The sequence below is a fragment of the Cervus elaphus genome, chromosome 32 (genome assembly GCF_910594005.1).
Source record: "Cervus elaphus chromosome 32, mCerEla1.1, whole genome shotgun sequence".
NCBI lineage: Eukaryota > Metazoa > Chordata > Mammalia > Artiodactyla > Cervidae > Cervus > Cervus elaphus.
The window spans coordinates 13,606,157-13,628,507 of NC_057846.1; the positions used below are offsets into that span (position 1 = coordinate 13,606,157).

The 22,351-nt window shown below is 42.1% G+C and overlaps 1 long non-coding RNA gene across 1 annotated transcript; it reads left to right on the forward strand.

The window, feature by feature from the left end:
• The first annotated feature begins 1,389 nt into the window (after nt 1–1,389).
• Nucleotides 1,390–22,110, forward strand: LOC122687875. Its single transcript, XR_006339249.1, has 3 exons — nt 1,390–1,632; nt 16,046–16,049; nt 22,095–22,110. It is a non-coding gene; the product is annotated as an uncharacterized LOC122687875 (long non-coding RNA).
• The last annotated feature ends 241 nt before the right edge of the window (nt 22,111–22,351 follow it).

Genomic DNA, 22,351 nt, shown 5'->3' on the forward strand with positions numbered 1-22,351 from the left:
TAGCATTTTTCTAGATTGCGTATATATGCGTTAGAATACGGTATTTATCTTTCTCTTCTGACTCACTTCACTCTGTATAATAGGTTCTAGGTTCATCCACCTCATTAGAACTGTTTCAAATGTGTTCCTTTTTATGGCTGAGTAGTATTCCATTGTGTATATATATCACAACTCCTTTATCCATTCATTTGTTGATGGATATCTAGGTTGCTTCCATGGTCTAGCTATTGTAAATAGTGCTGTAATGAACAATGGGATACCTCTGTCTCTTTCAATTTTGGTTTCCTCAGGGTATATGCCTAGGAGTGGGATTGCTGGGTCATATGGTGGTTTTATGCCTAGTTTTTTAAGGAATCTCCATACTGTCTTCCATAGTGGCTGTATCAATTTACATTCCCACCACCAGGGCAAGAGTGTTCCCTGTGAGGCTCAGGAAACCCAAACATGGCCCTGTATGAAACTAGAGGGGTGGGGTGGGGAGGGAGACGGGAGGGAGACTCAAGAGGCAGGGAACATACGTGTACCTATGGCCTATTCATGTTGAGGTTTGACAGAAAACAGCAAAATTCTGTAAAGCAATTATTCATCAATTGAAATAAGTTAATTTAAAAATTTCCAATATTTGTTGGATCATAGGAAAAGCAAGAGAGTTCCAGAAAACATCTATTTCTGCTTTACTGACTATGCCAAACCTTTTGACTGTGTGGATCACAACAAACTGGAAAATTCTTCAAGAGATGGGAATACCAGACCACCATACCTGCCTCCTGGGAAATCTGTATACAGTTCAAGAAGCAACAGTTAGAACCGGACATGGAACAACAGACTGGTTCCACTTGGGTAAGGAGTATGCCAACGCTCTATATTGTCACCCTGCTTATTTAACTTATATGCAGAGTACATCATGCAAAATGCCAGGCTGGATGAAACAAAAGCTGGAATCAAGATGTCAGGGGGAAATATCAATAACCTCAGATATGCAGATAATACCACCCTTATGGCAGAAAGTGAAGAGGGACTGAAAAGCCTCTTGAAAGTCAAAGAGGAGAGTGAAAAAGTTGGCTTAAAACTCAACATTCAGAAAACTAAGATCATGGCTTCTGGTCCCATCACTTCATGGCAAAAAGATGGGGAAACAATGGAAACAGTGACAGACTTTATATTTTGGGGCACCAAAATCACTGCAGATGGTGACTGCAGCCATGTAATTAAAAGACACTTGCTCCTTGGAAGAAAAGCTATGACCAACCTACATAGCATATTAAAAAGCAGAGACACTACTGACAAAGGTCCGTCTAGTCAAAGCTATGGTTTTTCCAGTAGTCATGTATGGATATGAGAGTTGGACCATAAAGAAGGCTGAGCACCAAAGAATTGATGCTTTTGAACTGTGGTGTTGGAGAAGACTCTTGAGAGACCCCTGGACAGCAAGGACAACCAACCAGTCAATCCTGAAGGAAGTCAGTCCTGGATATCCATTGGATGGACTGAAACTCCAATAGTTGGGCTGCCTGATGCGAAGTACTGATTCATTGGGAAGGACTGTGATGGTGGGAAAGATTGAAGACAGCAGGAGAAGGGGACAAGAGAGGATGAGATGGTTGGATGGCATCACTGACTCAATGGACATGAGTTTGAGCAAGCTCCAGGAGTTGGTGATGGACAGAGAAGCCTGGCGTGCTGCCATCCATGAGGTTGCAAAGAGCTGGACACAACTGAACCACTGAACTGAACTGAACTGAAAAGAATGATACAAATAAGCGTATTTAGAAAACAGAAACAGTCTAACAGACAGAGAAAATAACCCTATAGTTAGGGGTTGGGGGAGAGATAAACTAGGAATATGAGACTTACAGATACACATGACTGCATGTGAAATAAACAAGATAGTCCTATTGCAGAGCACAGGGAACTAGACTCAGTATGTTGCATAACGGAAAAGAATCTGAAAAAAAAAAAAAAAAACAGCTACATATATATATATATGTGCGTGTGTGTATATATATATGCATGATGGAATCACTTTTCTTTACATGTAAAATTAACACAACATTGTAATTTAACTATACTTCAATTAAAAAAATCATAGAAACAAAATCTTACAGAAAACCTCACATACAATAGAGACAATTTGGTTTCACTTCCTTTAATACTCGGAACAAGCACATAGTCTTACTGTGATCATCCAACAGAACACTAAAGGCTAGACTGGAAAAGCAGTGCAAGAAAACCAATGAGTGTAAAACAGGCAGGTGTACCCAACACCAGTACACACCCTTCCTGTCTCCCCAGGCTCTTCTGTCTCAAGTTCCACCACTGTCAGCGACCAACTCTGTGTGAACTCCAGCCCGTTTCTCTCGGAGGCAACCTCACCCTTGCCCATTGGTGTCCGTTAGCCAGTTTCCTCAGTTTCTTTGGCTGGGCAGCCATTTCCTCCCAAATCAGAAAATACAAATCCACTCTCTGAACGAGTTGTGACCTGCCTCTGGGCACAGGGGCCAGGAACAAGTCCTGAGGAAAGGCTGCATCTTTGGCGCACAACTCACTGCCTTGTCTCTTGGTAAACTGAGGCAACTTCTCTTTGGTAGAGAAGGCCTCTACCAATCAGAAGTGTCAAGAGAATCTCAAGACTCGAGACCCCCAGGCTCCTCCACCCAGATCCCCCTTCCACAGCATTCAGGACCCAGCCTTCAACTCAGGGCTCCATTTCTCACTGGGGGAGTGTGGGCATGATGCCTGAGTCCCCCTGAAGCCTCGGCATCATGTTTACAGTGGGATTCTGGGCATGAAGCTCATCATGGTCTGCTCTGCTGTACAGAGATCGACGTCTCTTTGAATTAGTTACGTAAAGTCGCTTGGGTGGATTTCAAGGTGTACCTTCAGTTAGAAGTCGACTGCCCTACACTTAAAATTTTCTTTTGTCTAAGATTCCAAATGGAGTTAATCTAAATAAATCAACTTGCTCTATGAGCCCCACTCTTAATCTGTCTCCATGATGTGTAGATGCCGTGGCTACCATCATGCACTAATGTCTCACCTCCCACCTGTTTCTCACCATGCCAACCACAGATAAAAGCCTTCATAATTGCAACACCACTGCACCCAGTAGTCATCACTGCCGCATTTGCAACAGGGTTTGGTTTTTGTGTAATGCTGAGACTACTACACAACACAGTTACAAAACCCTGACATGATAGACTGTATTCTAGGATCAAACGTTAACTCCTGTCTTAGCTTTAGTTTCTCAGAAAGACTCTCGGGAAGGGCTTCCATACTGGTCCTTCACTAGGGAATATAATCTCAAGGAGAAGGAGTAATCGACAAGGATAATGTTGAGGAAAAATACAGAGAAGCAATGAATTAGCTCATGCTAATTGCAACTGTTTGCTTGATTTAGTGCAACATTCTCCAAGAAGTGGAATAAACTGCATCTCTGGAGAGACTGTCTGGAGGAGAAAAGGGGAGAATTTATCTTCCGGCTCCTACAACTCATTAGTCAAGGGTTAGCCCATGAGACATGAAATAACCCACAGTTCTGAGTTTTACAGCCATGGTGCCAAGTAGGGTCTCATCACGTCCATGGTTTGGCATCAACAGGAAACTGTGGGGCAAGACACACAGCAGAGAGAAAGAGAGGCAGGAATTATAGTTTCTGCTTGGGAAGGAAACAGGTATGTGGTCAAAGAAATGGAAGCAACTGGCTAACTGATACCAGTGACAATAGAAGAACGTATATGGATCCGAAGGCCAGGTGTCAAGGGTATTGAACTAAAGGTAAGGGGCATATAAATGAGGGCATTTCTTGATATGGGATACATGTTCAAGAGTCTGGCATTCTGGCAAATATAGCAAAATGTGATCCTAATGGTTTAATGAGGTGGCTCCTTGAACCACCGCCATCATTCAAAGACTTGACCAGTCAGTAAGGAAAACATGCAGGGAATTTCTTGGCATGGTTTCGAAGGAACTGTCAGCTGTCTCAGACAGGTGAGGATGCTAAACCAGTTCTGACTGTGTAGGAACTGAGAAACTACAGCCAACCACATTCCTCGAGATGGTCCAAGGACACTCCCTTAACTAAGGAAATAAGGAAAATAATTTTGAGAGAAGTAATACAATATTCGAGGCAATGGAGGCTATTTTTCTGGAGGCTAAGGTGACTGTCTAAGATGTGTTGCCACAGACCGAGTTCCCTAATAGCAACAAAGGAGTCAGGATTCCAGAATGGTATGGTAGCGTACAACGGCCTCTGAGACAAGGCAGGCACAGTCGCTGTGATAGGGAGTGAGGCTGGTGGGGCCAGCAGTGGATACTAGATCCTAGTGTTTTCATGGTTAAAAAAGATGGATAACCAGTCCGGGTAAGATAGAAAATACACAGATAGATAGGAAGACAGAGAGAGAGATGAAACAGATCGATAGATGCAACTTTTCTATGCTGATATGTCCTACACAGGCTGGTGGAATGAAGGCTACTATCAGCTAACAAGTGGAAAATCGTGATTCTTCACCAAGTTTTCAGATCAAAATCAGTCCACAGGCTAAACCCTCTCTGTAATGTCACAAGGGTATGCTCAAACACTTCTTCAGCTTTTCTCAAAGAGATCTATGACTATTTTCCACGGTAATTGTGTTCTGGAGATGGAGATGAGGATCCACAGATAATCTCAGGATTAACAGAGACGAAGCCTGAGGTGCCACTGGAACCAGGAGACGAGCGACCATCATCATCCTCTGGATAGAGTCGGGGTATCGGGAGGTTATGTGATAAATGGAGTTTTAGCTAAGGGCTGTCTCATAGTAGGACTAAGGGATCTGAAGACCCACCGTGAGGTTATTCTTGTGCTTTTTTTTTCCAGTGTGTAATAGGAATGTGTGCTAAGTTGCTTCACTTATGGCCAACTCTTTGCCACGCTATGGATTAAAGCCTGCCAGGCTCCTCTGGCCATGGGATATATGTGCACAACCATCACCCTGCCAAAAAAATAATAAAAAACAGAAAACAAAGAACAGTTCTCTTGGGGGTGAAGGTTGGACTACTCCACCATTTAAGTAACCCAGATCTGCCAAAATACCAGCCAGTGGTGAGAGAGAACTGAATTGAACGTGGAAGTTAGAGGACGAGCATCAGGAACAGCCTGTAGCTTGTTCCTCTCTCCATTTGGCCTGGAATCTCTGTAGAGCCCATTTCCAGCTGCCATCGTAGAGGAGCCTCCATGACATGCTGGACTTGTCACTGTCTTCTCAGAGAACAAGGGACAGCACCCGTTCTCCCCGCGGTGGAGATTCCACGCTGGAACACGAGGCCAGCTCCGATGGAGAGCATGTGGATCTGAGCGGAGCCCCGAGGGGGCGCTCTGGAGCACATCCCACGAGCCGCACGGAATGTTCCTGGCCTTCCTTATGCTCCAGCCACTGCCAGAGACAGACTTGCCTGGGATCTAACCGATTTCCCCTCAAACACACTGGGGAGGGCCCTCCTGAATGTCCCTGTAGTCCTCTCCCTTCACAGGTTATGATGGTGCATGAGACTTGGTTGGCGCCCAAGGAGGTGAAATTTATAAGTCCAAGGGAGTTAAAGCACACTGCTGTAAATCTTTGGCCATGCAAAGGTTCGGGCCAATGGACTCAGTTTCCCCCTTCTTCCTTTGAATGCATTGCCCTAAAGTGCAATCAAATGCCTTCTTGGTGGACGAGATGAAGGCCAGCCCTGGGTCCACTTGAGAGGCAGCTACATGACTGTTCTCAGCTTCCCTCTCCCCAGCCCTCAGCGTTGTTCCTGGAATTGTCCTAACGTGATTAGCACCTAAGCTGCTGCATCGGCTGCTGCTTTCTGGGGATCCCAGGCCAACACAGCAGTCAACAACTGCCATTACGTGTACACGATATGCTCATTGTTAAAGAAAGCACAATAGACGCACAGATTAACGGGAAAAACAAGGTAGATTTAGGCAAATTCGTATGAGATGATCACCAAGAACAATTAAAAGACAACCTGAAAAGAAGATATCATTCATGGTAATAGTATGAAAAACAGTAACAAATTAGCACAGACAAAAGGAAAACTTAACTGATGATACACAAAGTAAACAGTTCTCAGTCATGATTACAAAGGAAGCTTGGATATGATAGCGACAGCCTCAAGACAGTGTGGAATGTTTAATAATAAAGTCTGAAAAATTATCTTTTAAATATTTCATACTCGGATTTCAAATGCATGCTCTGTGAAATAACATTTTTATTTGATCATGACCTATGAATAAATGCAAATTTCATTTCCCTGCTGCCCCAGATTTCAAGATTTTATTTTATTTTTTAAGGGGAGCCTACCATAGCTTTAATTTTGCTCCTGCAGAATGGGAAATGTGTCTCCTTGCAGTTTGGAGGAGGGCAGGTGAGGAAACCAGAGCCCTGAGTCTGGGTCACTGTGTCAGCCTCAACAAAACCCTGCTGGCCTGTCTGTAGGTGCAAGAACAGTGGAGTGTGGACAACAGCTCCAACATTTCAGGTGATGCCACTTTGCCTTGCAGTAGTCATCTGCAGTTTAAAAGAGAGTCTAGAAGTCTAAAAGGGGGAGAGTAAATCAAATTCTCCGTGGTCTCAATTTTCAGAATGATGGCAGTTGGAGCCGTTTTCACACCTCTCTTGTGTGCAGGTCTGCTAGGGGAGTGAAGGGCCACAGCACTTTCTGTGATGAGTTTCACACACTTGTCACACTTGGCCTAAAGCCTAATCACAGACTCCCAGAAAGGGGACCCGCGCGAGTCTTTCCCTTGGCAGGCATTCCTGGGAAAGAACTTACAAGGCTTCTTCTGGAAATGACTTTGCAATACGCATGTCTCCATGGTAAAGCCCACGGTGGCCCATTGCTGGAATCAGCAGCTCACCCCCTGTGTGTCCACCCTCCCTGGGAGGCACCCCCTGGACAGGGACTCCTTCCCCCAGCCCGCCAGTGCTTGTAGCCTTTACTGATCACTAGACAACCTCATGGGCCTTCCTGGTGGCTCAGTGGTAAAGAGCCTCCCTGCAGCGCAGGAGACGCGGTTCGATCGCTAAGTCAGGAAGATCCCCTGGAGGAGGAAATGGCAACTCACTCTAGTATTCTAGCCTGGGAAACCCCATGGACAGAGGAGCCTGGTGACCACAGTATATGGGGTGGCAAAGAGTCGGACACGACTGAGCAACTAAATAACAAGATGTGTTCCATCTTTTCTCCGAGGCTCATCTGCCTTTTATCCATGTCCTAAGACATTTAACAGAATCCCAAGAATATCAGTAGGAGAACTAAAGGAATTCACACTTAGGTGTTACCCCTACTTATCTCCAGGAAAACTCCAAGTCTTTACCAATTTTGTCAGTGTCCTAGTACTAAGGGCAAACATAGGCATTTGAAAAAGAGCCCTGAATTAAGACCAATAAAATATCCTTACAATTGACTGAAAATGTTTATTTAAAAATGAAGATACACTGGGAAAATGTAAAGGCAAGACCTTAAGTTTCAAAAACAGCTCTTGCACTTAAAGGAACGCAGGTTGTTTGCTCAGCGAGTGGCTGTGTTTGCAATTTCCTCTTCTTCCTCACTTTCATGGCTTATGGAGGGAAGCATCTTCTATAATTAGTGTCAACTTAGAGGCAGACTAACCTTCAGGTCTCCAAATATTTTCCCACAGTTTCTGTAAATGGTAAGACATCATGCCAGTGTTTGAAGTTCATGGTTCAGAAAGTAAGATTTAGTTCTCCATTCACGGTTTCTGCTCATAAACTTAATTACTCAAAGGGACATTTTTTTCCAGGAGTGACTGATAGGACTTTTCAGTTTGTACAAGAGCAGTGCCTAACATCCAACTAAAATGCCAAGGTGAAGATTGGACTCTCTAGGAAGCCCTATTCATCTCATTTTAGACAAAATTCCATGAAGTTTCAGGCTGTAAAGTTTGGATTCTGGGGCAGGCAGGGGGCGGGCCAGCTGGCGTGCTGACATGGAGGACTCAGGCCAGCTTTCTCTTTTGTCTCTGAAATGGGCTCAGAGGCAACTCTGACGTTTGACAAAATTCCTGAGTTCCTCAAGGCTGTTGTGTTGGTGAATACTTTGACCAATACTTTCACCAATGAGTTGGTGAATACTTCTCTTTCTGTGTGACAGATCCGCGAGCCAAAGCCTTCAATGATTAAACTAGGAGAATGAGGACAGTTCTTGTCCATTATTTTACAAAGTATGGTTGAACATAAAGTGTTGTTACATTCTGGAAAAGTTATCTGTCATTTGTTTATCTTCAAACTATATGTCTCCCTATGAAGAGATTTTTTTTTTTTAAGTTTTTTGCCTTTATTCCAAGTTTGGACAGCCTGTTCCTGCTTCCACTATCAAATCAGACTGCTTAATTTGGCAAACAACTCTCCATTGAGATAAAAATATAAGAAAATCAACATGGTAAGTTTCTTCTAGGGTAAGCAGCTTAATGGAAAACAAACTGAATGGCCACTGAAAGACCATGAATGCCAGCCCCAGGCCCAGCTGGCCTTGTGGGCAGTATGGATCAGCTGAAAGGAACAGGGACATTGCAGTCAGACAGACCTGGGTTCAAATGTCCTTCCAAAACTCCAACATTTACTAAATAGATGACTATGGATATGTAACTGAACTTTTCCACACGTCTGTTCTCTCATTTGTTAAGTCCCACAAAATCATCATTCTTATACTCCAATGTGAGAATTAAATGAATAGTCAAATTTTCTGGACGTATTATATGCTGAATAAATAACTTCTATCCTGTCACTAAGCCCTTATCATTTCCATATTATGTAAAAATACTGTGATAACTTGGATGGAAAGCGAAGGGAACTGGGACTGCTTGGATATCAGCTCTCACACAAGATTTTAGCTGATGCTGCACAGAATATTAGGGTCGCTGGACCAACACATTCTGGAAAGTAAATGGTTTGGGCTGAAGGATAATAAAGGGGTTCATTCTTTCAAAAAACTTTTGAGTACATACTATGGGTAGGCTCCTTTTTCCAACAAGCTTTTAAAAATCCTTTGAGTCAGGTACTGTCCTCAGAATGTTAAATATTTTACTTGAATTGCTGTAACAACCCGAGAGGTATGCAGTATTTACTGTGCCCTTTCACCGGAAAAATGACATAGAGGCGAAGTAGAAAATATATCAGATTCCCAAGCTACAGGGCAGAAGAACACGATTCATTTGTGTGGCATGTGGGATCTTAGTTCCCCGACCAGGGATCAAACCTGGGCCCTTGTCAGTGAAAGCACAGAGTCCTAGCCACTAGATGGCCAGGGAAGTCCCAATGACCGTGTTTTTCATATCTACACTCTCTGCCCTTTCAGTTTCCAGGGGTGGCTTACCACACTCATTTTCTGTCTCTGGTGAAATCAGTTTGTAATTTTCTTCTCTGTTATGACCTTTTTTTTTTTTACCCTTCATGTCTGTCTCAGCTGTATCAGTTTGTCCTAATTCCCTGCTTCTTGCTTAATTTTTGTGAAGGTTGGCTAACTGTTGTATCTCTGACATTTTCGAATCTGGACGTTATCTTGTCACATCTTGTCAGAAGTCTCTATTCTACCAGGTAAATTCAAGTTGAAATCCTGGCAAAATTCTGCATTCTCTTCTCAGTGCATGGAGTATCAAATCCATACTGTTATGCTGGTGCATGAGACCACCCCCCCCACCATGGTCCTGCTATGAAGCAATTTCACTTATTTTACTACATAATCTCACCCTTCCAAAACTGGTTCTTGAAGCCTGGACTCCTTTTTTCTCTTGAAAGAGATTCTATGATTCCTTACCTCTGCTTATAAAGAATTCTCTCCTCTCAGCTTTCCCTCTTAAAATCATCTATTTATTCTTTAAGGTTCCACTTAAACACATCTCAAAATCACCTCCCAAATACCCCAGGTATAAGTACTTTATTATTTTTAATGGTTTGGGATAGTTTGGCCTGGGCTGGATTCTAAGTCTGTCACCTGCATCCTGTGTGACTTTGGATGAGTTACCTAGTCTCCAGAATACTTGAGTCTTTATGTAAAAATCAGGGAGTCCCTCAGAAACTCTGGACAAGATGCCTGAAGATCTCTGGCCCCATCTTGCTATGACTCACTTTTCACTGTGAGCAGGTGAGGCCAATGTATTATGACTGTACAGTGTCCCTAAGTGACTTTGAGAACCCTGTCCCCTGTCTGTCTCCCTTGTTACAGACATGATAAGGAAGAAAGACAGGCAACATTTCCAAATCTTCTGCTCAAACAACTTTTTCAGCTATGACTTTTGCTTTATTATTTTTGTAAAACTTAGATAAAATTATGTCTTCCAGTGAACCAAGTTAAAACAGGATTGCAACCTTGAAACAGAAAAATGAAATGAGTAGGAAGTGACCTCTTCTGTTTTCCTCTGAGCCCAAGGGTCACACCAAACCAGCTCTTGAACACATTATCGCATGGTTGACAAAATCCACCCTCAAACTGATGACAAGGAGTACCTGACATTTCATTCAATAAGGGATCGTGTAACTGACACCTTTCTACTTGTAACCGACTCATTGTTGTAAAGTTTCTAACGATTGTGGAACAGTTTACGTAGACTTTTTACTGAACTACTAAATGAGCTCAGCATGCATGTAGCTTAAACAGGCAAGATAGGAATTAACACAAAGACTGATTTGTTGCTAATCTAACCAGGCACGAGTTTAAGAGGCCCTGGCTTGCTCAGCCATTTCTAAAGACCTGGAATGAATGAATTACATTTCTCACACAATTATATATTTTTCTAAAATCTGCAAAATCACAGTTTATGAAAAAGACTTCTACTTCCTCTCCAACTTGCCCTTGTATTGGATGGCACTGCAGTGGTTACAGATACTTTCAATATCCAGTAAAAGGGAAATTGAGCCAAGACCACATTTAACCTGATTATGTGGTTTGCAGCCTCTTCCATGAACAACTATTTCAGTACATACATAAATGGTTTTCAGTAACACTACTTTAGCCTATGGTGCCAACCTACACAGAATTCTGACAAATTTTCAGGACCAGGAGCTGAGTCACAGTATGAGCATAACCTGGCACTGTAAATATGTGAGTAGTAGAGAAAAAAAAAGAAAGTTTGAAACATGCGCTTCCAACAGTTAGACTTGTACATCATCAGATGTGTAAAAGACACAGAAGACTCAGTTCTAGTCAAAAGAGAAGGTAGCTCCTAGAAGGAGTACACTTAGTAATCTAGTACATAGTTTCTCCCATAGTCTTGTACAGATGTGAGTTGGAGCATAAAAAAGGCTGAGTGCTGAAGAATAGATGCTTTTGAACTTTGGTCCTGTGGAAGACTCTTGAGAGTCCCTTGGACTGCAAGAAGATCAAACCAGTCCATCCTAAAGGAAATCAACCCTGGATACTCACTGGAAGGACTGATGTTGAAGCTGAAGCTCTAATACTTCAGCCACCTGTGCAAAGAGCTAACTCACTGGAAAAGACCCTGATGCTGGGAAAGATTGAGGGCAGGAGGAGAAAGCAGTGACAGAGGGTGAGATGGCATCACCAACTTGATGAGTTTGAGCAAACTCTGGGACATAGTGAGTGAAGGACAGGGAAGCCTGGAGTGCAGCAGTCCATGGGGTCACAAAGAGTTGGATATGACTGAGCAACTGAATGACAACAACATATAAATTATTAACACAGATGGTGGATTGAACCACTAGCCTTATTTCCTCATGTCTCTATCCAACCACATTTTGCTAAGTTTTCATTAGGGGGAAATCACTCTTGCTTGATCATCAACTCCTCGATCTCCCATGCAACTCACTAGGGCCAAAGAAATGAAGTAGAAATAGCAATGTGCCAATCCTGGGCCTTCATGGACCAAACATAGTTCTGCTGGCCTGCCTTTTTTATGCAATTGCTGTGACCAAAATACACCCTTGCTAGATCCAAGTTCTAGGAGACTAAGAAAAAGGGTAGAGCCTCTTGGCTGACCAGCTACTGTCTACCTGTCCCTGATATCTTTTACAACAACAGTTAGAATTAAATATCATGAAAATGTAATAAATAAAATACAAAGTATAAGAGGTCACTCAGTGAGACTCATAGGTCTTTCCTCATGATTTTCTGCTGTGCTAAAATTTGAACTTTTCTGCTTAGTCTCTCAGTCATGTCTGACTCTTTGCAACCCCATGGACTGTATCCCACCAGGCTCCTCTGTCCCTGGGGATTCTCCAGGCAAGAATACTTGCCTGGAGTGAGTTGCCATGCTCTCCTCCAGGGGATCTTCCCAACCCAAGGATTGAACCCTGGTCTCCCACATTGTGGGTGGATTCTTTGCCATCTGAGCCACTGGGAAAGCCCATTTGAGCTTTTGGCCCATTTCTATTTCTTTCAAACTATATTACTGAACATTATTTATTTTATTTAAAAGGAACTGTAATGCTTTCCCAATGCCATGGATTCTCTATCCATACCAAGCTCTTCGAACAATCTCTCTACCTGCTCACCCATACACTATAGATGGGACCACTTTCACCACTGATTCTAAGAGAAAGATCATTCAAAATTGTCCATAACCATTTAATACAACCCCAAATGAATTTGGGGCACATTTTCACCCAATTAAACATCCAACCATGCATGTCATACTGGCCAACTTGGTACATTACCATTTATTACTCCATATTCAAAAGTTCCTCTGTCTACAGAAATGAATACCTAACAGTCTTCCAGAATTCTTTCATTGCAAAATTTTCAGACATTAATAAAATGTGTTATCCATAATATTCCTTTTCAAATCTTTGTATGTGTCAAGTTTTGTTGTACTTGTCCAAAAACTGAGGACCATGAAAGGTACAGGATTTAATATGTCACACCAATTTCAGTGTCCTGCAAGATTCCTTATATCCACATCACACCAGGGACACCCTAACAGACCAGGCGAGGAATGTTCATAGAATAAAATAAGGAATCAATATTTTGAGGATGGGGCCAGCTCCCAAGTGGCATGTATTCACAGTATCAGGGAAAATAAAATGACAGCATAGCCAGGAGGAAAGGGAATATAAAAAGTCAGCAAAAACTGGAACCTTGTGATTGATATAAAAGTACCAAAATGATGAATGAGCATTCAGTTCAGTTCAGTTGCTCAGTTGTGTCCAACTCTTTGTGACCCCATTGACTAAAGTACACCAGACCTCCCAACTCCTGGAGCTTACTCAAACTCATGTCCATTGAGTCGGTGATGCCATCCAGCCATCTCATCTTCTGTCGTCCCCTTCTCCTCCTGCCTTCAATCTTTCCCAGCATCAGGGTCTTTTCCGATGAGTCAGCTCTTCACCTCAGGTGGCCAAAGTATTGGAGTTTCAGCTTCAGCATCAGTCCTTCCAATGAACACCCAGGACTGATCTCCTTTAGGAGACTGATTTGGACTCCTTGCAGTCCAAGGGACTTTCAAGAGTCTTCTCCAACACCACAGTTCAAAAGTATCAGTTCTTCAGCACTCAGCTTTCTTTATGGTCCAATTCTCACATGCATACTTGACTACTGGAAAAACCATAGCTTTGACTAGATGGACCTTTGTTGGCAAAGTAACATCTCTGCTTTTTAATATGCTGTCTAGGTTTGCCATAGCTTTTCTTCCAAGGAGTAAGCATCTTTTAATTTCATGGCTGCAGTCACCATTTTCAATGATTTTGGAGCCCAAGGAAATAAAGTCTGTCACTATTTCCATTGGATGAGCATAGGGGTGGGTAATGAGAAAGTTTAGGAGAAATGCTCAAGGACTGAGCTCAGAGCAAGTTTTAGTTCCTCAGCAGAAATGGATTATTGAGTACTGGAGACACAAGAGCTGATGCCATCATTACAGAACTTCAGGGGCATATGCAGTGTAGCTCAGTGGTTAACTGAAGACTCTTGTACCACACAGATCCAAACCAAAATGATGACTACTTTTCTCCATGTCCTTGGGAGAAATTTTTTAATCTCTCTAAATATAAGTCCCTCAATCTACATAATAATAAAACTTACCTAATATGCTTATTAAATCATGAGAAATGCCGGACTGGATGAAGCACAAACTGGAATCAAGATTGCCAGAAATATCAATAACCTCAGATATGCAGATGTCACCATAAGATGACACCTCAACCTTAAGGCAGAAAGCAAGGAAGAACTAAACAGCCTCTTGATGAAAGTGAAAGAGGAGAGTGAAAAAGTGGGCTTAAAACCCAACATCCAGAAAACTAAGATCACAGCGTCTGGTCCCATCACTTCATGTCAAATAGATGGGGAAACAATGGAAACAGTGAGAGACTTTATATTTTGGGGCTCCAAATCATTGTAGATGGTGACTGCGGCCATGATATTAAAAGATACTTGCTCCTTGGAAGAAAAGTTATGACAAACCTAAACAGCATATTAAAAAGCAGAAACATTACTTTGCCAACAAAGGTCCATCTAGTCAAAGCTATGGTTTTTCCTGTAGTCATGTATGGATATGAGAGTTGGACTATAAAGAAAGCTGAACGCCAAAGAATTGATGCTTTTGAACTGTGGTGTTAGAGAAGACTCTTGAGAGTCCCTTGGACCACAAGGAAACCCAACCAGTCAATCCTAAAGGAAATCAGTCCTGAATATTCATTGGAAGGACTGAAGTTGAAATTTCAATACTTTGGCCACCTGATGTGAAGAACTGACTCATCGGAAAAGACCCTGATGCTGGGAAAGATTGAAGGCAGGAGGAGAAGTGGATGGCAGAGGATGAGGTGGTTGGATGGCATCACCAATTCAATGGACATGAGTTTGAGTAAGCTCCAGGAGTTGGTGATAGACAGGGAGGCCTGGCGTGCTGCAGTCCTTGGGGTTGCAAAGAGTTGGACATGACTGAGTGACTGAACTGAACTGAATATGCTTATGGATGTGAGAATTGGACCATAAAGAAGACTGAGCACTGAAGAACTGATGCATTTGAATTGTTGTGCTCGAAAAGACCCTTGAGGATCCCTAGGACAGCAAGGAGAAAAAACCAGTCACTCTGAAAGGAAATCAAGCCTGAATATTCATTGGAAGGACTGATGCTGAAGCTGACACTCCAATACTTTGGCCACCTGATGTGAAGAGCTGACTCTTTGGAAAAGATTCTGTTGCTGGGAAAGATTGAGGGCAGGAGGAGAAGGGGACGACAGAGGATGAAATGGTTGGACGGATCACTGACTCAGTGGACATGCATTTGAGCAAACTCCGGGAGATGGTGAAGGACAGGGAAGGCTGGTGTGCTGCTGTTCATGGGGTCTCAAAGAGTTGGAACATGACTTAGTGACTGAACAACAACAACAAATATGCTCACAACAATAAATAAGGAATAATGAAAAAAGTTGAGGACAAAAATGTTAGTGCCAAAGACTGAATATCTGTGTCCTCTCAACATCTATACCTTGAAATTTAATCCTTAATGCGGTGTTCTGAGGAGGCAAGGCCTTTGAGAGGTGAATGGATATTTAGGGCAGGAAAACTGTGAATGGGGCTAGTGCCCTGATTAAAGAGATCCCACAGAACTTCAGTGTTTATTCTGCCATCTGCGGAGAGAGTGAGAAGATGACGTTCATGAAGAGGAGGCGGGTTCTCATCAGACACAGAAGTGGTGGCACATGGATCCTGGACACCTCAGTCCCCAGAGCTATAAGCAGTGATCGCTGGTGTTGATAATCCAGAAAGTCTCTGGAACTCAGTGACAGCAGCCCAGATGGACTAATAGAGCTGCCCTGTATTATCTTAGCCTTTGTTAGAGGCGATGAGAGTTCAGAACAGCCCAGCCCTCAGCCCACTCCAAGTAAATTGAAATCTGGCTCCATCATCCCAACACTGTGAGAAGGACAGTCACTCTGTTACTCTCCTACTCCATCTTCACTCTTGCTGAAGCCCATCACTTGTGACTGTATTCTTGCAGCAGACATCCCAACATCAATACTTAAGTTACATGCATGAGTGCCCAGACCTCAGAGATGACATGAATCTATGTCTGTGTCTGGAAGCCCACAGCATCCCTCCATCTCAGTGATGTTCAGTAGAACAACCAGAGATGTGCAGTCACATGAGAGAATTCAACGTTGCACAGAACACAGGCGAACATGGACAAGGAGAGTGGGAGGACCCAACACTTACAGATTGAGAGAAGTAAGGCGACAAGAGAAGAGACACTGAGCAAAGATGCTCACAGACATTCAAGATGGTATTGTCCACATAGAAACAGGAAATGTGACTGAATAAATACAGATGGAATTGAGTGAAAAGTGGTATAGTGAGAGACTGTTGTTGTCATGGTAATCAGTCCTATGAATTAGGTTTTTTAGTGCTGAGGTATAGAATAAAAATTACAAGTATACAGCTTGAGTTATTATCTCAAAATCGATGCACCTAGGCTAAGAAATAGCCACAACCAGAGTAGAATTATATATGTGTGTGTATACACATTGTTACATGCATTTATCACTTGGATTTAAAATGTTGTATCTATTTAGCGATGATCAACCTGATTATAATTATAAACATATTCACTTATTTTCACCAATAGGATATGCTTTCCTGTAAATTATTTTTAAAATAAAAAAAAAATCAGGATTTTGAACTAAGAAAACGATAACTCAAATCCTTCCTGGATTCAAACTAAGAAAATTATAAGCAAAGTCATATTTTACAGAATAATATAGAAAGTCAATCTCACACTTACAGTAGATTCCAGTGAAAATGACCCTTCACTGAATAAAATGGACAGCATGGAAAAGATCACATCTTTGCATCTTTTTAGACCAGAAGAGAAAACACAATTGCAAACCACAAGGTGGTTCTCCTTTTTTTTCCTCGCTTGCTTGTATTTCTTCCTGCAGGATTACCATTTGGACTGCAAGAAGAGCTACTTGGGAAGTTCTTGAGTCTAACAGATAAGAGCCATGAGGCCACACTATCTTCTAAAAGACACACACTCATGAGAAGATGAGGACGTGGTCAGACTTGTGGCATTCAGTATTACCACAGGGGGAACGTGAAACTGTACTGTAATCCTAGATACTAAGTCACGCTCACCCTGGACATGGTCTACACCTGCAGGCAGAGAAGGAAGCCTCCTGACTTCTCCCCTGTGAGCTCCCACGTTGTGCTTGCTAGAAATTATATCTGTAAAATGCTCTGCCTCTACCTAGAAACGTTTACCTCCCAGAGCTGCCCACTGCTCCACCTTACATATTTGTGAAAACACAGGAAAGGGAAGAAAATAGTGAGTGATGATCCATGCATGTGTCAACTCAGGTAGACCAGCAGGTCCAGGGATTTGGTCAGATGCCAGTCAAGATGTTATGGTGAAGGCATTTCGTTAGATGTGATTAACATTTTAATCCAGACACACTGAGAGTACACATCATCCTTTAAAATGTGGGTGAGCCTTAAGAGCAAAAGGCTGAACTCCTCCAGAGGAAAAGGAAATTCTGCGTCCAGACTCGGGTTCAACAGTCACCGCTCCCTTTGTCTCCAGCCTTCTGGCCTGCCCTGCAGAATTTGGATGTGAACCCAGCCCCCACACCAACCACAGGAAACAATTCATTAAAATAAAAATCTCTGTCTTAAGCCTTTGCTGTAACTGCGTTTCCATCTATGATCATCATGATTGCATTAGGTCTTCTTTGCATGTGATTTATATGTAACCCAAGTTTACTGATCATGACAGGCGAGGTCTTGCTGACCTTCACTCAGCCTGCACAGCTAATGTAGGGTGATGGCAAATTGTCTTCCTCCCGGTTCTCAGGGCTCATGTTGACAGGGGATCCATCTCATTCAATGCATTCACTTATTAAGGTGAATTGTGCACTGCCTATTAAAGTTTCTGCCCAGAAAAGACCCAGTTACTTTTGTTCATATTTCATTGGCTGACATATGACATTACCTTGCTTAATTTCACAAAAGGTTGAGAGGTACAATTCTATCATCTACTCAGAAGAAAGAGAGATGGGCTTTGTATGAGCAATTGTAATAAGAAGCAGTGTGTGGCTTCTGAACCCAACGATAGTTCAGAACACTTCTTTACATAAGACACGCTCATCCTTGTCCTGAGGGCCATCATCACTCCCTTCAGGCTGGCGTGTCAAGGTCATCGTCCGGGACCTGAGCCATGTGCTCTGTTCTCATACGATATTCCACGGAGAAAGACACCAAGTCAAAATGAAAAGAAACCTCCCTCGCACTCACACAAGCCACAGTAACAGAAAATAACAAGATCACCCCCAATAAATGCTTGCTTTCAGAAAGAGGAGAGATGTGAGGCACACAATTACTAACAGTCCAGGGCAGTTCTAAACACCATGGGGGAGACATCGCACGGGTGGAGAATGATCCCCAGTTACCCCGGATGCTTACCTTCAGGGGCTCAGGCTCCACCCTCGGGAGAGTCCTCACTCTTCCAGCTTCCTCCTTGGCTGCCCCTGCAGAAGACGACAGATAAAACGCTGTCCTCAGCTCTGAGCAGGTGATCCAGGCTGCCTCCTGTCAATGGAAGAGGGCAAATCTCAGCTTCAGTTTATACACTGAAGAGTCACAAACATGTCCTAAGACTAACATTTTGGTTTCTTTAGTAAGAAAACTCTCTTAAATCAAGTCTTATTTATTTGATGACCATCAGTCTTTACTAAAGATTTTTTTCTTTCTTCTTAAACTGAAGACTCTCTGCTTCCATTGTGTTTGTCTGTTCACAGAGATGTCTCAGGATGTAAATACCATTGTATATGGGCAGCTACCCTTAAATGGGCAGAAATTTATTTCTCTGTCCCTGTTTCAGAGAAAAACTGATATAAATAAGAGAGATAAACCAGAAGCAATTTTAGTAAAAGAAAATAAAGAAGCTAAATGCAGGCCAATTAACTCCTTGGACGATAAAACCAAATAACAATCCAACTTCAATCACAAGATTCAAAAGTAGCTGATTTCAGAGAAAGTACAGCTAAAAATGTTCAAGGACATAAACTTTTATGATTTGAAAAGTAATTTCCTCTCACATTATTTGAATTTTAACTGATGACAAACAAATGTGGCCATGTTGAAGTGACAAAAATGTGTTTATTTGCAGCACTGCTCAGGAGGGAATATAACACTTTTGTGTGAAAATGGGTATAAAATTATAAATTTGTTGCCCTGTGAATATAGATTATGCAACATCACTTCAATAGGGGCTGAGCTTTCAGAGTTCCATTTTCTGAAATTATACAAATAAGAAACTAATATTTTTCATACCAATGTTTTTCTATTAGTAAAGAAACTACTTTCTTGGAAAAGGGCATAATTGCCCCCCCCCAATAAAATACATTTTCCATTGAAATTTAAATATATATTTTTCCATTTGTTTTCAGTATTATTAAACTATTAAGTGTGAAATTAAAGACACTTATTAAATTTTATTTAAGAAACATGAGATTTTAGTAGAAATTCAAAACTGTTTATAGCCATCAGGTGAAAAGCACATACAGCAGAGTTTCAGAAACATAATTTTAAAGATGGAAACTGAGCCCCTGTCTAATTTAAAGCTAAAAAGATAAAAAACACAGTGGGAAAATCTATACAGTTGCCAATTAATCTTAATCAAATATTGACTCTAAATATGAGTGATGCTAAAACACGAGCACATTAAAAGAGCCTTCATATTATTATATGTGAGAAGTTGTTCTAGAGGAACAGACTGGTGGTTGCCAGGGAGGGGAGCTTGGGGGTAGAATGAAGTGGGAGTTTGGGGTTAGCAAATGCAAGCTATTGTATATAGGATGGATAAATAACAGGGTCCTACTCTATACCACAGAGCTATATTCAATATCCTGTGATGAACCATAATGGAAAAGAATATATAAAATATAATGTGTGGAAATGTGTGTGTGTGTGTGTCTGTAACTGAATCACTTTGCTGTAGAGAAGAAATTAACACAACTTTGTAAACCAACTATGATTCAATAAAAAGAAAGAAATATTCTCTGGTAAAGCAAGGTAAACTTTTATTAAACTTTTTATGTGAGCTAATTACATTTGGTGACCTAAGGTAGGAATTATATTTACATGTCTTTCTATCAGACAGTGTTTACCAAACTAGGGTCTTATATAATAATTTGAATATTTGTATTTTTTTTTAAATAAAGCCCTTAAACCATAATTACAGTTTACCCAGAGGATTGTCCTTATGGACTGAATGTTGTATCTCCTCGCCAAATTCCTATATCAAATGCCTAATCCCCAGTGTGAGGATGTGTGGAGCCAGGGCTTTTGAGAGGTCTTAGGTCAGAACGGTGGAGCCTCATAATGGGATATGCGTGCTCAGTCGCTCAGTCCTGTCTGACTCTTGGCCACCCCAGGGACTGTAGTTCACTCAGGCTCCTCTGTCCATGGGATTTTCCAGGCAAGAATACTGGAGTGGGTTGCCATTTCCTTCTCCAGGAAATCCTCCCTTCCCAGGGACTGACTCACATCTTCTGCATTGGCAGGCAGGCTCTTTACTACTAAACCCCTTGACAAGCCCCACAAAGGGATTAGTGCCCTTATAATGAGACAGGAGACAGCTTGCTTTTCTCTTTCTCTTTCTCTTCCATTCGAAGAAGCCAGGAATGGGGCTCTTTCCAGAACCTGACCACGCTGGTACCCTGATCTCTGACTTCCAGACTTCAGAATTGTGAAACATAAATGTTTCCTGTTTAAGCCCTGCAGTTGGTGGCATTTGCTCTGGCAGCCCAAACTGACCAAGGCAGTTACAGTGTAACTAAGCCCTGCCATGTGATTTCCACCCCAGGTTTGCTGGTTTTATGGGGCCATGTGATGGTTTTATGGGGCCAAAGGGTTACTTAGAGATGGTTCAACTTGTAGAGAGCTGGGCAATGCAAGAACTGCCAGTAAGTTGTCGCATTGCGATGTCCCGATGACAGCCGTGTGGCATATTTATAAAGTATTCTAAGGAGTGGAAGAGCATGAGGTGAGCTAAATTAAGTTTAATTAATTAGACTAAGAGTCCCCAGCATGGGGCGATCCATCCTGGATGGTACACAGCTGACAGGCCAGCTGAGGTCTCTGAAGGCGCACGGTGACGAGCACCACTGCACAAACTTGTCTTCTACCTACTGTCCCTCCGTTTGTCTGTCTCCTGAATGGGGTAAGCCTGAAGCTCATTGGAAGGTGGATCTCTTTAAATTCCATTAAAGATCACTGAAGATATTCTGAGGTCCCGATAAGTTTATTGTAATAAAATTCTATCTGTGTGATCTGTACACTCTGTGATATTTGAGCCATTCTTTTCTCAGGCCTGAAATTTTAGCATTCAGCAGCTATGAACTAAGAATAAACAGATTAGATAACTGACAGGTTTAAATATAAACACACATATGCGCCCAAGTGGAACAGAGAGCATGATTTCCATACTATATAGTATCTGGATTTAATCTAATCGGCAAATGTCATATCCTCTTGAGTGTTTGCTTTGTAAACTGTACTGAAATTTCAAACCTGGAAAGGCCCTGCTTCATCACTGAGCGGGTATCTCCCACTTTATGCAAGTAAAATGTTAGGCTGAGTAAAGTTAAAGGAAGTGCTTAAAACTACCTAGGATTGCTTACGACAGAGTCAAGATCAGAATTTAAATCTCTTGGCTATCAATCTAAAGACGTTAAAAAACAAAGCCATTATGAAGTATTAGGCTTAAGAGTATTCAGTGACGTTTTTTATATTGCTCAGTAACAATAGCAGTTATATCAGCAGTTCCAATCTGACATGCTTGCTGAGAGGACTAAGTTCTGTTGAGCTCGGTACTCAGTATTATCTCAGTACTCAATGTAATGATAATGATGATGGTGATAGAAGTAACAATAATAGCACTTAAGGCACACTTCAGAGTCCTTTGGACAGCAAGATCAAACCAGTCAGTCCTAAAGGAATCAACTCTGAATCAACTCTGAATATGCATTGGAAGGACTGATGCAAAAGCTGAAACTTCAATACTCTGGCCACCTAATGCAAAAAGCCAACTCATTGGAAAAAGACTCTGATGCTGGGAAAGATTAAGGACAGGCAGACAAAAGGGTGACAGAGGATGAGAGGGCTGGATGGCATCACCAACTCAACGGACGTGAGTTTGAGCAAGCTCCGGGAGATAGTCAAGGGCAGGGAAGGGCTACGTGTTGCAGTCCATGGGATCGCAGAGTCAGACATGACTGAGCGATAAGATTTTGATACATTCAGTATCCACTATCACATCCTCAGTTTGGTACTACAGTATCTTCACGATGAGCATTCAATAAATGGTAAATGTTACTGACTGAATAAGGTGTCATATATAAGCATACATATATATATA